The sequence below is a fragment of the Cervus elaphus genome, chromosome 31, assembly GCF_910594005.1.
Source record: "Cervus elaphus chromosome 31, mCerEla1.1, whole genome shotgun sequence".
NCBI classification, from domain to species: Eukaryota; Metazoa; Chordata; class Mammalia; order Artiodactyla; family Cervidae; genus Cervus; species Cervus elaphus.
Window position 1 is genome coordinate 55,075,375 of NC_057845.1, and position 21,316 is coordinate 55,096,690.

At 38.5% G+C, this 21,316-nt stretch overlaps 1 long non-coding RNA gene across 1 annotated transcript in view; it reads right to left on the reverse strand.

The window, feature by feature from the left end:
* Nucleotides 1-19,382: 19,382 nt before the first annotated feature.
* LOC122687485 overlaps nucleotides 19,383-21,316 on the reverse strand; it is a 31,419-nt gene continuing 29,485 nt past the window's right edge. Inside the window, exon 3 of the long non-coding RNA XR_006339154.1 lies at nucleotides 19,383-19,449. This is a non-coding gene — a long non-coding RNA (uncharacterized LOC122687485). The remainder of the gene's footprint in view (nucleotides 19,450-21,316) is intronic.

Below are 21,316 nucleotides of genomic sequence, written 5' to 3' on the forward strand. Positions count from 1 at the left end.
TGAGCATGCCCTCATGCCTCGAGGGTGTATTTTCCTTTACTTTCTAAATAAAACTGAGCTATAACACGGAGCTGTAACACTGGTCTGGCCGTCGCTTCAAATTTTTGCTACGATGAGACAGAACCGAGGAAACTACACACTCCCCCGACAAAAGGAGCAGCCTTCCGGATCTTTGTCTTCTTTCTGACCAATCATTCTGTTTTGACCCCTGTGGCTAATTTGCCTCTGGACCCTCCCCAGGGTGTGCTGCACCCCTCAGTTAAGATGAATCCCACTGTGGAGACTTACGGCAGGGGATAGCAAAACGTGTATGTCTGGCATCCCCTGCTTTTTTGACCCCATGAAGGATTTTGTGCATGCATAGTGTCCCCTTTGTGCTAAAGATGGGGAGTGTGTGACTTCTTGATCTTTCAACAGGGTTTAGTCCCACTCTGTCCTTGCCATTAAAATGCCCAATGTCTGGTCACTTACCCCATTAGTATTGATGGTTTTTATATCAGAGTGGGCTTGCTTGGAGAATCTCCATGGACAGAGGAGCCTGGCGGGCTACAGTCCATGAGGTCTCAAAAGAACTGGACATGACTGAGCGACTAAGCACAGCACAGATCTCAAAACATAGGCAGGAGTTCAGTCCTAAACACGACGTCCTGGAGTCCTTTGTCTTTTGCCTCAGGAAATGTAAACGGAGGGCTGGTAATAAATGTCCTGCCTGGAGCTCATCTTCTCACCCCAGGAGAGGTGACCAGGAGGCCAGTTGTTAAGTACCTAGCCTGGAGCCCATCTCTCTTCTGCCTCAATCTCACTTTGAATGTCTCCTTTTGATAATCCTCTTATCTGTCTGTCTGTCTGTCAGTCTCCATGACTCTCCCTCTTGCTTTTCGTGCTTACCTTCAGAGTATCTATCTTAAGCTATCATACCTTCTAGGTATTCTACACATAGTTGGTAGACTCTTTGGAATATTTGTTTCTCAAAAACATTTACACTTTTACTTTAACTTTTTATTTATTTATTAAAACCTATTTTTAAAGAGAAAAGACTAAATAAAAATTTTAAAATCAAGTTAGTTTGATCAGATACCCTATATTTGGTACTGAGAGGAATGATCATAACTCTGATTATCTGACAAAAATTCGGAGCCTTGGTCTTGTGAGTGGGATTTGGGAACGCCCCCAAATTTGTCGCTTTTCAAGCATAGGGATGCCTGCTCCTCTCTGCAAACTGTCGTGAATGATTGATTTGAGATTCTGGATTCTTCAGAGCTTCTTCCAAATGAACAAAAGACAGTCATGCTTGGAGTCTTGATGGCATTTAGTCAGCCCTTTAATGTGATTCTAATGGTTTGTGTGTGTGTGTGAAAATTAACAGTAAATTCATTATGAAAACCGATTTACCACAGGGTTGACACCAGCAAAAGCCTGAGGCAGCTCAGCGAATTCTGGGACATGCCATCTGTTTCACTGAGCACAAGTCAGATCGTCCACATACAAGCTCACTCACTGGGGCTTAATAACTTCTTGCATAGCTCCTTCTCTCCTTGGGACATGCACATTCAGACACAGAAAACCATAAAGGCCAACTGTCTTCTTTAACCCTCCAAGGCTTAGTTAGATAAAGGGGAACTGTCAAGAGCCATAGCAACTAGCTATGTGAAAATAAAACAATAAGAAAAAGAAGAAAGAAAGAAGTCAATTTGATGATTTAATTCAAGATCCTATATTTCCCTGTATTGATGCTTTTGCATCAAATTTTTATGTATATTTAAAATAGAAGGTATAATTCGATTATACCTACTTGTTATTTTTTACTGTTAATAAGTTTGTTGAAGTGTAAATGGCCTCATATACTAATTGGGTGTTCTTCCTGTGACATATGCAAACTGACTTAGAAACTAACATATGCTGTTATTACTCATAATACATCAGATTTGTCTGAAATATTTGTGCCCAAAATTACCATTTGGCATGTCTCCAAATTCAAATCCACCTTCTGCCCTGAGATGAAATTCAAGGATTTGTTTTCTGTTTTATATATTTTGGAGAGGCTGCTTTCACTGCTATAATAAGGCGTGTTCAGTGTTTACATTATAATGACTATTTATGGAGGTTTAATATGTTGCTTGTTGCAAATCACATCCGACGGAAGCTTGGCAAAGCAGCGCAGAGATGTGGGACCACATTCAACTATATTTAACATCATATCATGCAGTTGATCTTTTGAAAATCTATTTGCATTCCCACCAGCAGTACAAGAGGGTTCCCTTTTCTCCACATCCTCTCCAGCATTTGTTTGTAGACTTTTTGGCAATGGTCATTCTCACTGGGGAGAAGGCAATGGCAACCCACTCCAGTACTCTTGCCTGGAAAATGCCATGGATGGAGGAGCCTGGTGGGCTGCAGTCCATCGGGTCGCTAAGAGTCGGACACGGCTGAGTGACTTCACTTTCACATTTCACTTTCATGCATTGGAGAAGGAAATGGCAACCCACTCCAGTGTTCTTGCCTGGAGAATCCCAGGGACAGGGGAGCCTGGTGGGCTGCCGTCTATGGGGTCACACAGAGTCGGACGTGACTGAAGCGACTTAGCAGCAGCAGCATTCTCATTGGTGTGAGGTAGTACCTCATTGTAGTTTTTATTTGTATTTCTCTAATAATTAGTGATGTTGAGCATCTTTTCATGTGTTTGTTGGTCACCTGTGTGTCTTATTTGGAGAGATGTCTTGGGTCTTCTGCCCTTTTTTCTTTGATTGGGTTGTTTGTTTATGTGATGTTGAGCTGTATGAGTTGCTTATTTATTTTGGAGATTAACCCTTTGTCCGTTGCCTCATTTGCAATTATTTTCTCCCATTCTGAGGGTTCTCCTTTCATCTGGTTTATAGTTTTCTTTGCTGTGCAAAAGCTTTAAAATTTAATTGGTCTCATTTGTGTACTTTTGTTTTTATTTTCATTACTCTAGGAGGTGGGTCAGAAAAGATTTTGCTGTGGTTTATATCAAAGAATGACCTTCCTATGTTTTTCTTTAAGAGTTTTACCGTGTCATCTTACATATAGATCTTTAATACATTTTGAGTCTATTTTATGTATGATGTTAGGGAGTGTCCTGATTTCATTCTTTCACAGACACCTGTACAGTTTTCCCAGCACCACTTATGAAGGGGCTCTATTTTCTCCTTTGTGTGTCTTTGCCTGCTTTGTCATAGGTGCCCACAGGTGCCCGGGCTTATCTCTGGACTTTCTATCTTGTTCCATTGGCCTATATTTCTGTTTTTGTGCCAGTGCCATGCAGTCTTAATTACTGTAGTTTGTAGTACTCTCTGAAGTCAGAGAGCCTGATTGCTCCAGCCCCGTATTTCTTTCTCAAGATTGCATCAGCTATTCGGGGCTGTTGTATTTTCATACAAATTGTAAGATTTTCTTGTTCTAATTCTGTGAAAAATGCCATTGATAATTTGATAGCAATTGCATTGAATCTGTAGGTTGATTTGGGTAGTACAGTCATTTTCACAATATTGAATCTTCCAATCCGAGAGTATGATATATCTCTCCATCTGTTTGGTCATATTTGATTTCTTTCATCACTGTCTTATAGTTTAATGAGAACAGATCTTTTGCTTCCTTAGGTAGGTTTATCCTAGGTATTTTATTCATTTCGTTGCAATGGTAAATGTGATTATTTCCTTAATTTCTCTATCTGATCTTTCCTTATTAATGTATAAGAATGCGAGAGAATTTTGTGCATTAATTTTGTTTTATTCAGCTTTACCAGACTTCCCTGGTGGCTCAGATGGTAAAGAATCCTCCTGCAATGCAGGAGACATGGGTTTAATTCCTGGGTGAGGAAGATTCCCTGGATGAGGGCATGGCAACCCACTCCAGTATTCTTGCCTAGAGAATCCCCATGGACAGAGGAGCCTGGCAGGCTACAGTCCATAGGGTTGCAAAGAGACACAACTGAGTGACTAACACTTTCACTTCCTTTAATTTTCAACTTTACCAAATCCATTGATTAGCTATAGAAGTTTTCTGGTAGCATCTTTAGGATTTTCTATGTATGTCACCTGCAAAAAGTTTTGCTTCTTTTTCCAATTTGGATTCCTTATTTTTTAAAAATTATTTATTTTAATTAGAGGATGATTGCTTTATAATATTGTGATGGTTTTTTGCCATGTATGAACATGAATCGACCGTAGGTATACATGTGTCTCCCCCATGTTGAACCCCCCTCCCATCTCCCTCTCTGCCTTATACCTCTGGGTGGTCCCAGAGCACCGGCTTTGGGTGCCCTGCTTCATGCGTCAAACTTGCACTGGTCATCTATTCTACATACGGTAATGTACATGTTTCAATGCTATTTTTTCAAATCATCCCATCCTCGCCTTTTCCTACTGAGTCCAGAAGCCTGTTCTTTATATCTGTGTCTCCTTTGCTGCCCTTAATGTAGGAATTTGGCACTGTCTTTCTAGATTCCATATATATGCATTAGTATACAGTGTTTGTCTTTCTCTTTCTGAGTTACTTCACTCTGTATTATAGGCTTCAGGTTTGTCCACCTCATTAGAACTGACTCATGTGTTCCGTTTTAAAATGGAGTAATATTTTATCGTGTATATGTACCACAACTTCCTTACCTATTCATCTGCCAATGGACGTCTAGGTTGCTTCCATGTCCTATTTATTGTAAGCAGTGCTGAAATGAACTTTGGGGTACATCTGTCTCTCATTTCTGATTTCCTCGGGGTGTATGCCCAGCAGTGTGATTGCTGGGTCATAAACAGTTCTACTTCCAGAGTTTTAAGGATCTCCACACTGTTCTCCATAGTGGCTGTACCAGTTTTCATTCCCACCAACAGATGTAAGAGGGCTCCCTTTTCTCCACACCCTCTCCAGCATTTATTGTTTGTAGACTTTTTGATGATGGCCATTCTGATCAAAGTGAGATGATACCTCATTGTGGTTTGATTTGCATTTCTCTAGTAATGAGTGATGTTGAGCATTTTTTCATGTGTTTATTAGCCATCTGTATGTCTTTGGAGAAATGTCTGTTTAGGTCTTTTGCCCACTTTTTGACTGGGTTGTTCATTTTTCTGGTATTGAGCACATGAGATGCTTATATATTTTGGAGATTGTCAGTTGTTTCATTTGCTATTATTTTCTCTCATTCAGAAGGCTGTCTTTTTCACCTTGCTTATAGTTTCCTTAGTTGTGCAAAATCTTTTAAGTTTAATTAGGTCATATTTGTTTATTTTTGTTTTTATTTCCACTTCTCTGGGAGGTGGGCCATATAGGATCTTCCTGTGAGGATGTCAGAGAGTGTTTTGCATATGTTTTCCCCTAAGAGTTTTATAGTTTATGTCCTTAGATTTAGGTCTTTAATCCATTTTGAATTTATTTTTGTGTATGTGAAAGGTAAAGGAGAAAAGGAAAGATATACCCACTTGAAGGCAGAGTTCCAAAGAATATCAAGGAAAGATAAGAAAGTCTTCTTAAGTAAATAGTGCAAAGAAATAGAGGAAAACAATAGAATGGGAAAGACTAGAGGTCTTCAAGGAAATCAAAGACGCCAAGGGAACATTTCATGCAAAATTGGTACAAGAAAGGACAGAAATGGTACAGACCTAGCAGAAGCAGAAGATATTAAGAAGAGGTGGGAAGAATACATGGAAGAACTGTACAAAAAAGATCTTAATGGCCCAGAATAACTACGATGGTGTGGTCAATCATCTAAAGCCAGACATCTTGGAGTGTGATGCCAAGTGGGCCTTAGGAAGCATCACTACAAACAAAGCTAGTGGGTATGATAGAATTTCAGCTGAGTGATTTCAAATCCTAAAAGATGATGCTGTTAAAGTGTTGCACTCAATATGCCAGCAAACATGGAAAATTCAGCAGTGGGCACAAGCCTGGAGAAGGTCAGTTTTCATTCCAATACCAAAGAAAGGCAAAGCCAAAGAATGTTCAAACTACTGCACAATTACACTCATTAAACATGCTATTAAAATATGCTCAAAATTCTCCAAGCTAGGCTTCAACAGTATGAGAACTGAGAACTTCTGGATGGTCAAGCTGGATTTAGAAAAGACAGAGGAAGCAGAGATCAAATTGCCAACATCTGTTGGATCATTGAAAAAGCAAGAGAATTCCAGAGAAACAGCTACTTTTGCTTCATTGACTATGCTAAAGCCTTTGACTGTGTGGATCACAACAAACTGTGGAAAATTCTTAAAGAGATGGAAATACCAAACCACCTTACCTACCTTCTGAGAAACTTGTATGCAGGCCAAGAAACAACAGTTAGAATTGGATATGGAACAGCGGACTCTATCAAAATTGAGAAAGAATTATGTCAAGATTGTATATTGTCATCCTGCTTATATAACTTGTATGCAGAGTACATCATGAGAAGTGTCAGGATGGATGAAGCACAAGCTGGAATCAAGATGGCCGGGAAAAATATCAATAACCTCAGATGTGCAGATGATACCACCCATATGGCAGAAAATAAAGAGGAACTGAAGAGACTCTTGATGAAGGTGAAAGAGAGTGAAAAAGCTGGCTTAAAACTCAGCATTCACCAAACTAAGTTCATGGCATTCAGTCCCATCACTTCACGGCAAATAGATGGGAAAACAATGGAAACAGTGACAGACTTTATTTTCTTGGGCTCAAAAATCGCTGCAGATTGTGACTGCAGCCATGAAATTAAAAGACGCTTGCTTCTTGGAAGAAAAGCTAGGACAAACCCAGACAGCATATTAAAAAGCAGAGACATTACTTTGCCAACAAAGGTCCATCTAGTCAAAGCTATGGTTTTTCCAGTAGTCATGTATGAATTGTGAGAGATGGACCATAAAGAAAGCTGAGCACCAAAGAATTGATGCTTTTGAGCTGTGGTGTTGGAGAAGACTCTTGAGAGTCCCTTGGACTGCAAGGAGATCCAACCAGTCCATCCTAAAGGAGATCTGTCCTGAATATTTATTGGAAGAACTGATGCTGAACCTGAAGCTCCAATACTCTGGCCACCTGACTTGAATAGCCGACTCACTGGAAAAGACCCTGATGCTGGGAAAGACTGAAGCCAAGAGGAGAAGGGGACGACAGAGAGTGAGAGGGCTGGACGGCGTCACCGACTCAGTGGACGTGAGTTTGGAAGCCAGTCATGCTGCAGTCCGTGGGGTCACAAAAATTCAGACACCACTGAGTGACTGAAGAGCAACAGCATGTGATCTCAGAAAGTGTTCTAGCTTCAGTCTCTCCACATAACTGACCCGTTTTCCTAGCACCACTGTTGAATAGACTATCTTTTATCCATTGTATAGTTTTGCCTCTTTGTCAAAGGTAAGTTATCCATAGGTGCATAGATTTATCTCTGAACTTTCTATTTTGTTCTATGGATCTATATTTCTACATTTTTTTTATTTCTTTCATCAGTGTTTTATAGTTTTCTCTATACAGGTCTTTTGTTTCTTGAGGTAAATTTGTTCTTAAGTATTTTATTCACAAGATGACTAGCATAGCAAATTTCAAATTAGAAGAGGGTGGCAGAAAATGAGATGATTGTGTAGCATTACCAATTCAATGGACGTGAACTTGGGCAAGCTTTGTGAGATAGTGAGGGACAGGAAGGTCTCGCATGCTGCAGTTCATGGGGTTGCAAAGAGTCAGACACAGCTTAGTGACTGAATAACAACAACTCTGCCTATAAAGTAAATAAGCAAGTTGGCGATATACAGCCTTGATGTACTCCTTTCCCAATTTTGAACCAATCCATTGTTCCACGTCTGGTTCTGTTGCTTCTTGACCTGCATACAGGTTTTGCAGGAGGCAGGTGAGGTGGTCTGGTATTTCCATCTCTTTAAGAATTTTCCACAGTCTGTTGTGATTCACACAGTCAAAGACTTTAGTAGTTGTCAAAGAAGCAGAAGTAGATGTTTTTCTGAAATTCCCTTGCTTTTACTATGATCCAACGAATGTTGGAAATTTGATCTCTTGTTCCTCTGTCTTTTCTAAACCAAACTTGTACTTCTGGAATTTCTGTACCACGGAAGCCTAGCTTGAAGGATTTTGACCACTACTTTGCTAGCATGTGAAATGAGTGTAATTGTGCGGTAGTGTGAACATTCTTTGACATTGTCCTTCTTGGAACTGGAATGAAAACTGACCTTTTCCAGTCCTGTGGCCACTGCTGAGTTTTCCAAATTTGCTGGCATATTGAATGCAGCACTTTAACAGCATCTTCATTTAGGATTTGAACTCGCTCAGCTGGAAATTGATCACCTCCGCTAGCTTTGTCCTTGGTAATGCTTGACTTCACACTCCAGGCTGTCTGGCTCTAGGTTAATGACCACACCATGGTGGTTATCTGGGTCATTAAGGTCTTTTTTGTATAGTTCTTTTGTGTATTCTTACCACCTCGTCTTAATCCCTTCTCCTTCTATTAGGTCCTTACCATTTCTGTCATTTGTTTTCTCCATCTTTGTGTGAATTATTCCCCTTTGCATGAACTATTCATCTTTGCATGATATCTCTAATTTGGTTTGGCATATATGGCCTTTATTATGTTGTGATAGTTTCCTTCCATGCTCACTCTGGAGAGTTTTTGTTCTTTTTTTTAATCATAAGTGGGTGTTGAATTTTGTGAAAAATTTTTTCTGCATCTACTTAGATGATCATTTTTATTTTTTGATTTGTTAATATGCTGTATCATACTGATTGATTTGTGTTATACTGAAGAATCCTTGCATTCCTATGATACATCTCACTTGATCGTGGTGTATGATCCTCTAAATGTGTTGTTGGATTCTGTTTGCTAGTATTTCGTTGAGATTTTTTATGCCTATTGTTCATTAGTTATATTGATGTGTAATTTGATCTCTTTGTAATAGTTTTGTCTGATTTTGGACTCTACTTTTTTTTAACTGCTAATGCTTTGGTAAAAATATTCAGGGACACTCATGACTCCTGCCAGTTGCTTTCCCTGACAATATTATTTTCAAGAATCAACAATATTCCTTTGAGGTTAAACACTAGCTGGATATACTATTGTTTACATGATCTGATTCAGTGATCTTAACTCTTTCAAAATCTAGAACATTTAACCTGTTTACACAAATTACAGCTTATGAGATGATGAAGAATCTACTTCTTTTCCTATGTGTCTAAAAGTTTAGATTTTACAACTTAGTGCAATATTTCAAACTGGTATAGTATAATATAAACTGCTCTTGTACAAACCAACCATTTCATTTTGGCCATTGTATTATTCTTTCCCAAATACACATCCCCCACCCGCCCCTTTAGTTTCTGCCTCCATCTTTTACTCAGCCACAGGGGGATGTGCTAACAGATAAGACAAAAACACAAAAGTCCAATAACAGTCCACAAAGCAAGTGTCCCTGAATACTCCTGCCCTGTATATAAGCTACAGGGTTTATCCACGTTCTGACCCTAAGCACTCTTCTTAGTTAGACACACGGGCCACTAAGGAGGTCCAGATGACCCAGGTGGCCTCCTTCCTAGTGGAAGGGAACTGCTGCTCGCTCAAGGATTGCTGCTCCCTTGGCTGTGGACCTCCATCTGGGCCCATGGGTTGCCCACAGGACTCGGGGGCCCAGGATCCCGCACCACTGTGCTAATGTCCCTGCCATGTGCTCTGCTGTGAGTGATAAACTGTCTCATCTACATTTGACATCTATGGAATGGTAGCACCTTGTTTGTTCCCTCCCTTTCTCTTAAAGATTGAGATTCCTCCCTGACAAATATATTTTGAAAGATCCTCCCTGCCTCCCAAATTTTGTGCCTAATTATGTAAGGATTGTATATTGGCAAACAAGTATAATAAACAATGGAAGATATTTTACAAAGAATATAGACATCACTCATTTTTAAAAAGCATTGTATAACATTTATTAGAGCAGAGTTAATGAATGAATAATAAATTTCCCATTTATTGGTGTCTATGATGTACATTTTTCTCAATAACCTCATAAGATCACTATTATTATGCTGTTTTTACATACCAGTTTGTATTATTTTTTTTTTCCTGCTACAAATTTTGTGTGCTAAAACATTTATTTTCAGGGATTCAGTCTGTCACCTCCAGGTGTGGCTGTTGTACACTTTTCATTCTACTGCTCTGCCATTCTGAAATCATAAGCTATATTTTTGAGGTAAAATCAGGATTAGAAATCATAATTTGAGCAAACATCACTGTCATGGGATCTGGACTGTTTCTAATAAATAAGGTAAGATGTTTCAGATAAACTTGATTGTTCACATTAGTAAGTAACTAAATAGTCCCCTAAAGGTTGATGTTATTTTAAATAAACTGATTTATGGTGAATTCAATTCACCTCAAATTTTTATATAATAGAATTTAGTTTTGCCAGACTCCTCAATGCAATCGATAAATGATAGAATCTGGGTTAAGTGAAGGGACCAGATGGTCTGAGGTGGATAGGATAGCATAGTCCCCTTAGGTATATTTGATATATCATGTTTAGGATTTTCCCAGTTCTAATGCTGCTGGCTGGATCTACTATAATAATGTAGTGACAATAAACAAAGCAAGCCAGTTGATTCTGCTGTCACTGTGATTAAATTTATAAAATGTGACTTGCTGTTAAATCTTCTAACTGCAGGCAAATAAATTAATACATGATTGGACATCTACTAGGGCTCTGTAGCATTTAGCCAAAAACTTTAAAAACAGATTCTGGAATGTACTGGGGGAAGTAACAGTTGTGGACCCTTTTGTATCCTAACAAGGATACTTCTAAAATGTTGCTTTGGAAAATCACCATCTTCTGTGCTTAAAATGGGAACATTCTGAGCAGTTTCAATTCTCAGACTAATGCCTGAAGAAAGAAGAGGAAGTTCTATTTATATAAGATGGAGTCTGACTCTGCATACAGAAATAACCTAGGCTGGCCTGGTTGATTGAATCTACTGCCCTTAGGCATTGTAAATAATAAGAAAGTAGGTCTAGGCTCTGTGGGAACTGGAGTTTAACCTATGGGAAGTGACCTCTCAAATCCAGAAAAAAAGATTATGCTATCAGGTACAAAAATAAGTATTTATTCATATTAGGAAAAAAAGTAAACAGTTTAAAAATGTGATAAAACTGACAAATATTATAAACACTCCCAAGCTTAGACAAATAACACTATTTTTAGTCAATTAAACCTCTGTATTTACTTCCATAATTTTTTTTTTTGGCCATGTGTCATGGCCTATGGGATATTAGTTTTCCTCAGCCAGGGACTGACTCTATGCCACCTGCGTTGGAAGCACAGTCTTAACCTGTGGACCACCGGGGAAAGCCCACTTCCATAACTTTTTTAAAACATTCTTTCCCTGTATACTCTTTAATCACCACTTCAAAATGACAGCAATTATGTAAATTTTTAAACATTGAAAATTTATTATTTCTTTTAACATGGTTGAGTAGAATTTGTATTCTTGTGTTGGTAATTTTGAAAATACTTTAGATTTATAATTTGGATTAATAATGTCATATAGACATTTGGGATACTTGTCAAAATTGTGAAAAATCTCTATCAAAAAATTTTTTTTTCATGTATTAGCTATCTCATTTCAGATCATTTCAAGTTTTCTTGTGCGATGACTACTTTCAAGTGGTCTTTGAATTAACAAAGGGCATTAACTGGTTTGTCATTGGCATTTTTGTTGTACTGTAGAATTTTGAGTATTTTATTATCTTTCCCCTTGTTCATCTTGGTTTAATCAGAAGGTAATTTAAATCTTTTCTTCAAATGTATTAATATGATTTACTTCTTTTCATTAATTGAATTCTTAAATAAACCAAATGCCTATTCATTATTTCTATTTGGAAATGATCCCCTTATGTAAAGAGCTACTGACTTCAGTATTATGTGAGTTTTGTTGTGCTGAAATTCGTCTCTTGTTATAGAAACATTGTCTTAATTTCCTTGTATGTATTTTTATTCTGTTTCCTACTCCATTAATTTTTAATCTGAGCTTAAAAAGCATATTTAATAGGTAAATGTAAAACAGACAAAATATAAAGTCAAATCAATTATCTGTAATTTCCATGTATTTTACTGAAACCTTCTAAAACATCTTTCTCTATTTCATTCAATATGGCATACCCCAGCTTACCTCTTCCTTAGCCAAATCCTAAAATATGGTCAGGGTATAGTCATAGCCATGCTAAAGCCATGGTCAAAGGTAAAATGTACGTAGGAGTCCTAGGAATGGAAAGATACACCCGTCTTAATCAAGTTAGGTTAAAAGGTCTGACTTTTGAAAAATGTTATTAAAAAGCGTCCATCATGGAATACATTAATGAAACCTTTCTCAGGGACTTTGAAAGGACTCACGCACATGCAGGGTCTTGAAATCCTACGCTTCAGCAGCTCATGGTAAATGGGCCTCTGCTGCCCACCTGAGGAGGAGTCCAACCAGAAACCATCCCAGAGCACGGGGGCTCTGAAGTTGTAGGTGGCTCCCCTGGTAGCATAGCAACAATTTGGGCTTATTTGAAGATTGTCGCCTCTTCTGTTCACGACTGAGAAGCAAGTCAACAGGACAAAGTTAAAAATACGTGAGTTAGGGCCATTTTGACCTATGCTCCCCTAGTTCCTTACCAAGACAGCTGAAAACAGTCTCAGAATTGAGTAACTCTTGAGGTCAGAGTGCTGGGAGCCTCTAACCTTTCCTAGGTTACACCAGGAAAGGGTCACTTTGGCCTTCGCGTGTCTACGGCTACCTCAAGTTTACTGCAGGCCTGGCCGTGCTGCACCACAAAGACAAGAGGAGCCAGGATTAAGGTTTCTAACAAGCTAGGGGCCCACAGTACTGACTTTTCCAAGACTGAGGTGTTTCCTTGGAGAAAAGAGGCGCATCTCAGTTAAAACCAGGATAGTCCCAGGGGAATCAGGGTGATGGGTCATCTAAATCAGACAGGCTGATCCTTTAAATGGAACCCTATATCACAATATTTTCTAAACGGCAGAATGTGGATTTCGGAGTAAGCTACAGTGAGTATGAATTTAGTTTCTAGTCACAGAACTTGGGCAAGTGGCTTAAACTTTCTGGGCTTCATTCATAAACCGAAGATGACAATGTTCACATCATAGAATTTTTGTGATCAATAAATTACATACTAAATGCAAAGGTTTTAGTATGGTATCTGACACGTTGAAAGCTGGTGACTCCCACATCACTCATATCATCATCATCTAAGAAGTTAGAATTAGTGGGTGAAGTCGGCCACAGTTTCCAGGTGATGAAGACATTTTCAGCTAGGTAAATTGCAGTATCCGGACTCATAGAGTCTGTCCAAATAAAAGTTACTAAATGTAAGGGTCTCTGAGGATGTCTTGGGGTACTGGTGAACAGGCTTCTGTCCTGGAGAAAGGAACTGGCAAGAATCAGGCAAATGACACAGGTACCAGCTGAATGGACTGGTTTCAAGGGAGCGCATCAACCCTGTTGGGGAATTAGTACCACACTCAGAAAGTTGAAGAAGTCATAATTCTGGTTTTGTGTCCTTGGGTGACAAAAACTTCTCTGTGCCTATACTGTAGAAGAATTTGTTAGTGGAGATTGGTACTAATGAATGCTAAATTCCTGGGACTGAGTCTGAGTCCTGGTAGGTACCAAATCAGTGGAAAAGAAAGGTGATGCAGGTGACCCATCCTCAGCCAACTTGGCTTCGGAGTTGTGTACCACTTCTAGAGCCCATGACAAATGAGCCAGTTACCCAGGTGCCTGAGTGTCGGTCATGCAGGGGTGTCCCGTGGCTGATTCCACATGGGTCCATCTATTCTGTATTGCCAATCGAGTGCCAGGGTGTCTGAGATCAGATCTGCTACCCAAACAGAACTTTGGGATAAAGTCCCAATTCTAGTGAGCAGTTGAGCTAGAGACTCAAGAGGGAGTGCCGATCAGAGCCTTAGCAAGCTCTAGACCTAGACATTTGAGAGGGTGTAAAGTGATAATGGTAGGTAACAGGGACCGAGCTAATCTTTCTGTTTGTTATCTCAACAATGGCAGTTCCCTTCCAGGAGGGCAATATTTGTTTGTTGGTATTGTTTCTGGTGTAAGCTGGGGTGTTTGGAAAGTGTCTATTAGAAGTTGGGGAAGGGAGAGGATGTAACTTCTGTTGGACACTTTCTTGGCTTCGTGGGATAACTGGGGACAGTGAGTACCTAAGACTCCACAGATTTCTTTAGATTGAGGATGGTCCTTTCGTTAAATTGTGGGTTCTGTTCTGGGATCTGGAAGGGCAGTTGGGTAAGCAATGTATCATTAGCGATAAGAGAGTCCAATACCAGAGAGCAGCCACTGTCCTTATATCTTTCTATTCTTGTGCTTACTGGTGTTGAGAATGCCAGAGAAGCACGCTTTGGGCAAAACTGAGGGAACCATTTGTGTTAGAGGGAGCTGAGACTTCCTAGGAAGAGCACCCCGAGGCCTTTGGGGAAAAAAATATGTTACCTAGTACAGTGACAAGCTTGAAGACAAGCATTTTTTTCAATGGTTGAACAGAAAATGAACAAATAAGTACTCTGGTTTTCAAATACCTAGGTGATTTTAGGCATAGTTTCTCCATTCAGTGATTGGTTAAAAACCCAGAAAAATCAGAAAACTGAACAAAAACATAAAGTTGTAGAAAACAGAAGGGAATCACATTCCAGCATTTCTTAGTTGTTTAGTCGCTAAGTTATGTCCAACTCTTTGTGACCCCATGGACTACAGCCCACCAGGTTCCTCTGTCCATGGGATTTCCCAGGCAAGAATACAGAGTGGGTTGCCCTTTACTTCTCCAGGGGATCCTTCTGACTCACGGATTAAGCCTGCATCTCCTGTGTTGGCAAGAGGATCCTTTACCACTAGCCACCAGGAAAGCCCATTTCTTTGTTGCCACACAATTATTTGACTGAGTGAAATAGGCTGTCTGAAGTTGTTGTATAGATATTGGAACTGAAGAGTATTTTCACTTGAAATTATTTTGACTGATCTTATGAAGCCTTATAGCCACCACAGAATAAATCTCCGGTATTCTGATGTATCTAAGGGAGCAAGATTGGGTTTCTCAGGTGGTGCAGTGGTATAGAGTCCACCTACTAATGCAGGACACTGTTTGATCCCTGGGTTGGGAAGATCCCCTGGAGTAGGAAATGACAGCCTCCTCCAGTATTCTTGCCTCAAGGAAAACTCCTTGAACAGGGGAGATTGGCAGGCTATACAGTCCATAGCATCTCTAAGAGTCAGACATGACTGAGCAACTGAGCACGCAAGAGAGCAAAATGGGTTTGTGGTATATACGGGTTGGGGTTAGCCGAAAATAAAAGTGCAAAACTTCACCCATTATTTTACAATTTTTTAAAAAATGATTGCATTCTAAAGCTTTTAAGGGTGAAGAACTTTACTTTATGTAATTTTCCCACTGCTGTCTTTTATAAGGGCTTATAAAGTAACAATTTTCTCCATTAGAGAAAAACACAAACTTTCTAAATTAATTTAAGCTCTCTCTTTATTGTCCATCACCTTTGGCACATCATGTAGCAAACCTCGTACTAAAAATCAGCACGTGGAGCATTATCACAATTTATAAAATCCTCTGGAGCATAACATGCAAAAACCACTTTTCACTAATCGAAGAATCATTGTGAACTTGACTGATGATCCTATGATAAATGACCTTCATTGTTTCTCAGAAAGTATATGCTTTGTAAATACAGTACATTTCACATGATCTGAAACTCAGTATTGAGGAAAGAGGCTCTTTTTAGTCCAGCAAGAGAATGAAGGATGACTTTTTACTTAATTTCTATGCCTTGGAACATGCCTCTAGCAAAACTGTTGGGACTTTCTGTGTTTACATTTGTAGAAGAGAAATCCTAACCTGATTAGTAAGAGTGCAAAAAGCATGAATTTTGCACTTGTGATTAATTCAGAAACTTTCTTTGCAGAAACTAATTAAACCATAGAAATTTAGATAGACTGACCTACAAATTTCATTTAATCCAAACTGACCAAGATTTCTAAATGTACACTATTTTTTTTCTAGAGTTGGGAAATCCATTCACAATTATGGCTAATAATGGTTTTGTATTGAAGATTATGAATATGAAGTAGATTAAATCATCAATAAACCATTATTTCTATTATGAGTTTTAAAAGCTAAATAAGAAATTCTCTTGTCTTTGGTCATGATACCTAAAGAAATTTACTTAGTAAGTGGGCAATTTTATCTACTTAAAGACAGATATTACTGATATTACTTTGAAATATATTAAAGAACCAAGATAAGCACCTTGGAAGACATATATTGGACAAATAGTTGACAACCAATATTATTTGTGTAGGATAAAAATGGGAAAAAATGGATTAAAAATATAAATCATTCAACACCCACATGAAAACGTAGGGGAGCATCTACACCCAGGTGGACCTAACTTCTAAGTCCAAGACTCTACCAAACAACCCAGGGGAGGTCAGAGTTCACAGAACTCTGAGACAATGCCATCACACCCTAGAAGAGCTAAAGCCATATTCTGAGTCAGAGTCCCCTTTCGAGAATAATATATCAGGGCAACAGTGTTATAAAATTCTGAATAATTTTTCTGAGAATTGTATTCATCAAGAAAACAAAATGTTAATAAAGATGTTTCTAAGACACTAGAGATTAATAGTCATGTTGTTTTATTACATTCTTTTTGTTTCAAATGATTCATCTTTCAGAAAAAGAAAAACTCAAAATCCTCCAAATATGATCCATATTGCTGAGTTGGACTATAGAACAATCATTTAAACATGCTGGCTTACCATTTACTCTTTCAATTATGTAACAAATTATGACTGAGCAGTAACTAGGTCAGCTAAAAAGGAAGAAAGACACTCCCAAGGAGCTCACAGTTTACAGTTAAGAGAGGGCTTCCTGGGAAATAAACTGATTAGGAAGCTATGGTTTTGCTCTTGGGTTTGCAAGTCCAGGAGTTTCATTTTTCAGTTTACCCATGGGGCTTCCTAGGTGGCCCAGCGGTAAAGAATCCATCTGTCAATGCAAGAGATACAAAATACATGGGTTTGATCTCTGGCTCTGGAAGGACCTCGGAGGAGGAAATGGCAACCCTCTCCAGTATTTTTGCCTGGAAAAAATCATGGACAGAGGATCCTGGTGGGCTATCATCCATAGGATTGCAAAGTGTTGGACACAACTAAGCAGCAGGTGTGATATAGCATAGGTAAGCTGACTCAGGAGGATAAATGTACAAAACGCACAAACAAAGATAAAGAATCTTGAAAGCATCACAATAAAAAAAAGTCTTGGTATATACAGGGGTTCTTTCATAAAATTATTAGAGGATTTTGTAGCAGAAACATTACAAGCCAGAGGGAGTAGGATGATACAGTCAGAGAGCCGAAAGAAAAAAAAAGCAACACTTGCCAACCAAGAATGCTAAATGGAGCAAAACTGTCCTTCAAAAATGAAGGAAAAATAAGGAACTTCCCAGATAAAACCTGAGGGAGCTCATCACTGCTAGGCTTGCCTTAACAAGAGTTGCTAAAGAAAGTCTTTCAAGTTAAAATAAAAGACCCTAGGCAGGAACACAAAAGGATATAAAACTCTCCCTGGTAAGGGAAGTATATAGATAAATACAGAATCCTTTAATGGTGGTACATAAATCATTTTCAATTCAGATATAGAGCTTAAATTATAAAAATATACTTATGAAATATGTTAATGGATTAAAAATATTTTTAAAAAGATGAATTTTTGACATTGATAACAAAGGAGTGGTGAAGACTTAAAGAAGTAGAGTTGTTATGTCACTGTACTTAATTTGTTATCAGTTTAAAATTGATTATTTTAGTTATAATATGTTTTATATAATCGGTAAAGAAAATACCTGTAGAAAATGCACAAAGGAAAATGAGAAAGGGATCACAGTCTGCCATTGTATAAAAATAAACCACAGAGAAAAAAAATAAATAAATAAACCACAGAGAGAGGCAGTGAGAGGAAAGGAGGGACAACACAATCATACAGCACACAGAAAACAGTAAACAAAGTGACAATATGAGGTTCTTTCCTATCACCAGTTACTTCAAATATAAATGATTTAAACTCTCCAGTCAAACTCTCTCTATATATGCCTTATATCTAGAGAGGCAGCTCCTTTCTGCCTCCTTATGTCTAGTAAGAGAATCACTAGCCCACTTCAACTGGAAATGTACCAGAAAGATAATGGGAATATAGTTCAGTCAAACAGGCAGTTTACAAAGTCAACAGTCATGCATTAAGTCTATAGAGTTCTATGCAATATGCTTCTTATATTCACAACTGCAGATTCAACCAAACATAGACCAAAAATATATTTTAAAAAATCAAGAAAGTTTCTGAAAGCAAAGTTTGAATTTTCCCTGCACCAGGAACTATTTATATTTTTTATTTCAGAATTTATTATTTACTATTTATTTCAAAATTTACCTTGTGTTTACAACTATTTGCATAGCATCTACATTGTATTAGGCATTATATTAATAAGTAATCTAGAGATAAGTTTAAGTATATGGGAGGATATGTGTAGGTTATATGCAAATACCACATGATTTTGTATGATGAGTTTTGAGCATCTGTATGGGGTCCTGGAATGAGTCCCCGAGAATTTCGAGGGACAATTGCATTTTGTTCTCTTTTGTCGCCTTACATATTCTCCTGGCCACCTCAGTCTTCTCTATGACTTTGACTACCATGTCTACATGAATATTCCCCAACTTTATATTCCCAGCTTGGATGACTATAGTCTTCTCTATAGTCTTAGATAACCAAGATGCTGATAGACATCACCTCGATATCTCACTTAATCTTCCATTTGTTCAGGCTGAATTTGTCTCTTTCCTCTTTGTCTCATTTTGGTTAACAGTACCATTATGTACCTAGCACTCAAACCAGAAATCTTCTAGTCATTCCATACAGTTTTCCTTCCCACACACATATGACTAGTGAGTACTAGTCCCATTTACTCAATTTCTCCTAAGTTTCCATTGCTGTTATTCTGATGCAAACCATTATCATCTCGCATATAGATCAAGGCAACCATCTCCTGCCTCCCTACCTCTCCTGTTACCCCATCCTTCTTTGTGCTTTAAGAATAGAAACCAGATATATTACTCTTCTATTGGAAGCCCTTCACTGATCCCCTTTAAGATAATGGGTGAAATCCAAGTGTTGCATAGCTTAAACCATTCTCAATAATCCGACTATGACCTACCTTACCTGCAATCATGTTTGGAGCTATTATATTTGCTTCCTTTTTTAAGACTCAGACTGGACCTATTTTATTATTACTTCTTCCCTGGAGGTTCTCATTCTGCAGCTGGAAGAGAAAAACCTTTCTTCTCTCTTGATGGAGTTATCAGCATGTGGGACTCTAACTCCCTGTGTTCGTGTTCTTCACCCTGTAGGGAGATCCCGGCAGAGTGAAAAAGAACAAACGATACGATGCAAAACAAAGAAGAGATTAGAGACAAAGGTGGAGAAACAGAGCACCAACAGAAGTTGTGTCTCTGGATCCCGTTGCCCTGAAGGTTACTGTTGACTTTCTGCAGTTCAGATTTCTCTTATATGTTTAAGTTCACTTGAGCTGTATTTCTCTTGCATCAGAGTAGTGATTTATATACATAATTGAAACTCATACATTCAGTGTGTAGCCATAAAGTACCACATGAACACATTCCCATTATATGTCACTGTGTCTGATACAGCATTTCTCTTCATTTTTTAAGTGAATGAGCTTGAAGAATAATTCTTCAAGATTCTGTTTAAACATCAAATCTTACCAAGTTACTTCTTGATAACTTCAGATTAAGCTGACCATTATATTTTGAGAGACTCTTCATACATACAGAATTTACCCTTTTATATTTATTCATATCCTTTATTAGGTGGTAAAATTTTGGAAAAAAGGGACCCTTCCTTCTTCATTTTTGTCATTGATCATAGTGTCTGAGATAGAGAAAGTGCCAAATTAATACTTGTTAAATGATGGATGATTTTGCAATTTATGTTTACTATTTTAAATGGGAATTATTTTTGTGTTTGGGGATGTTTTATCAATTTGCTTTTGGACATACTTGTAGGAACCTTCATATTATCACTTTATTTATACACTATGGGAACAAAGAAAGGAACAAATGCTATTGCTTTCATTTTATACAAAGTATAAATAAGTCAATTTATAGTATTTTGTCAACATGTAAGTTAGAAAAATAAATGGGATTAAACCAAAAGGAAATCGCCCTTAGGACATAGGTTCCTAAGCATTGTGAAGTGAGACTGATATTAACAAGCAGCAATCCAGTGGAGAATAAGCCAAGTGTTGAGGTAAAGCTTTTAGAGTAGATACCCTTACAACTGGGCTTCCCTGGTGGCTCAGACCGTAAAGCATCTGCCCGCAATGCGGGAGATCCGGGCTCGATCCCTGGGTTGGGGAGATCCCTGGAGAAGGAAATGGCAACCCACTCCAGTATCCTTGGCTGGAGAATCTCATGGATGGAGGAGCCTCGTAGGCTACAGTCCACAGGGTTGCAAAGAGTCGGACACGACTGAGCAACTTCACTTCACCCTTACAATTATCAATTTTTTTTCCATTTATTTTTATTAGTTGGAGGCTAATTACTTTACAATATTGTAGTGGTTTTTGCCATACATTGACATGAATCAGCCATGGATTTACATGTGTTCCCCATCCTGATCCCCCCTCCCCGCTGCCTCCCCATCCCATCCCTCTGGGTCATCCCAGTGCACCAGCCCCGAGCACATGTCTCACGCATCCAACCTGGACTGGTGATCTGTTTCACACTTGATAATACACATGTTTCGATGCTGTTCTCTCAATTTCAAATCTGGTATGTGCAATCACCAGACTTAAGCCTCATATTCATTTTTCAAAGATTAACAACAATAAATTGATGTACCTATACACAACTGGGGCTTCTGTCATAGCTCAGTTGGTAAAGAATCCCCCTGCAATTCAGGAGATCCTGGTTCGATTCCTGGGTCGGGAAGATCCCCTGGAAAAGGAAAAGCCTACCCACTCCAGTATTCTGGCCTAGAGAATTCTGTAGACTGTATAGTCCATGGGGTCGCAAAGACTTGGACGTGGCTTTCACTTTCATACACAATTGTTCGTAGAAAGCTCTGTAACTTCCCAATGTAAGTCTGTTTTCTAATATTCAAAATAAAACTCTAAGTCAGTTTGCATGAACTTGCATCAGACAGCCTCTGTATTTCATTTTCAAATTATGTTGTATTGTTCACTTCAAC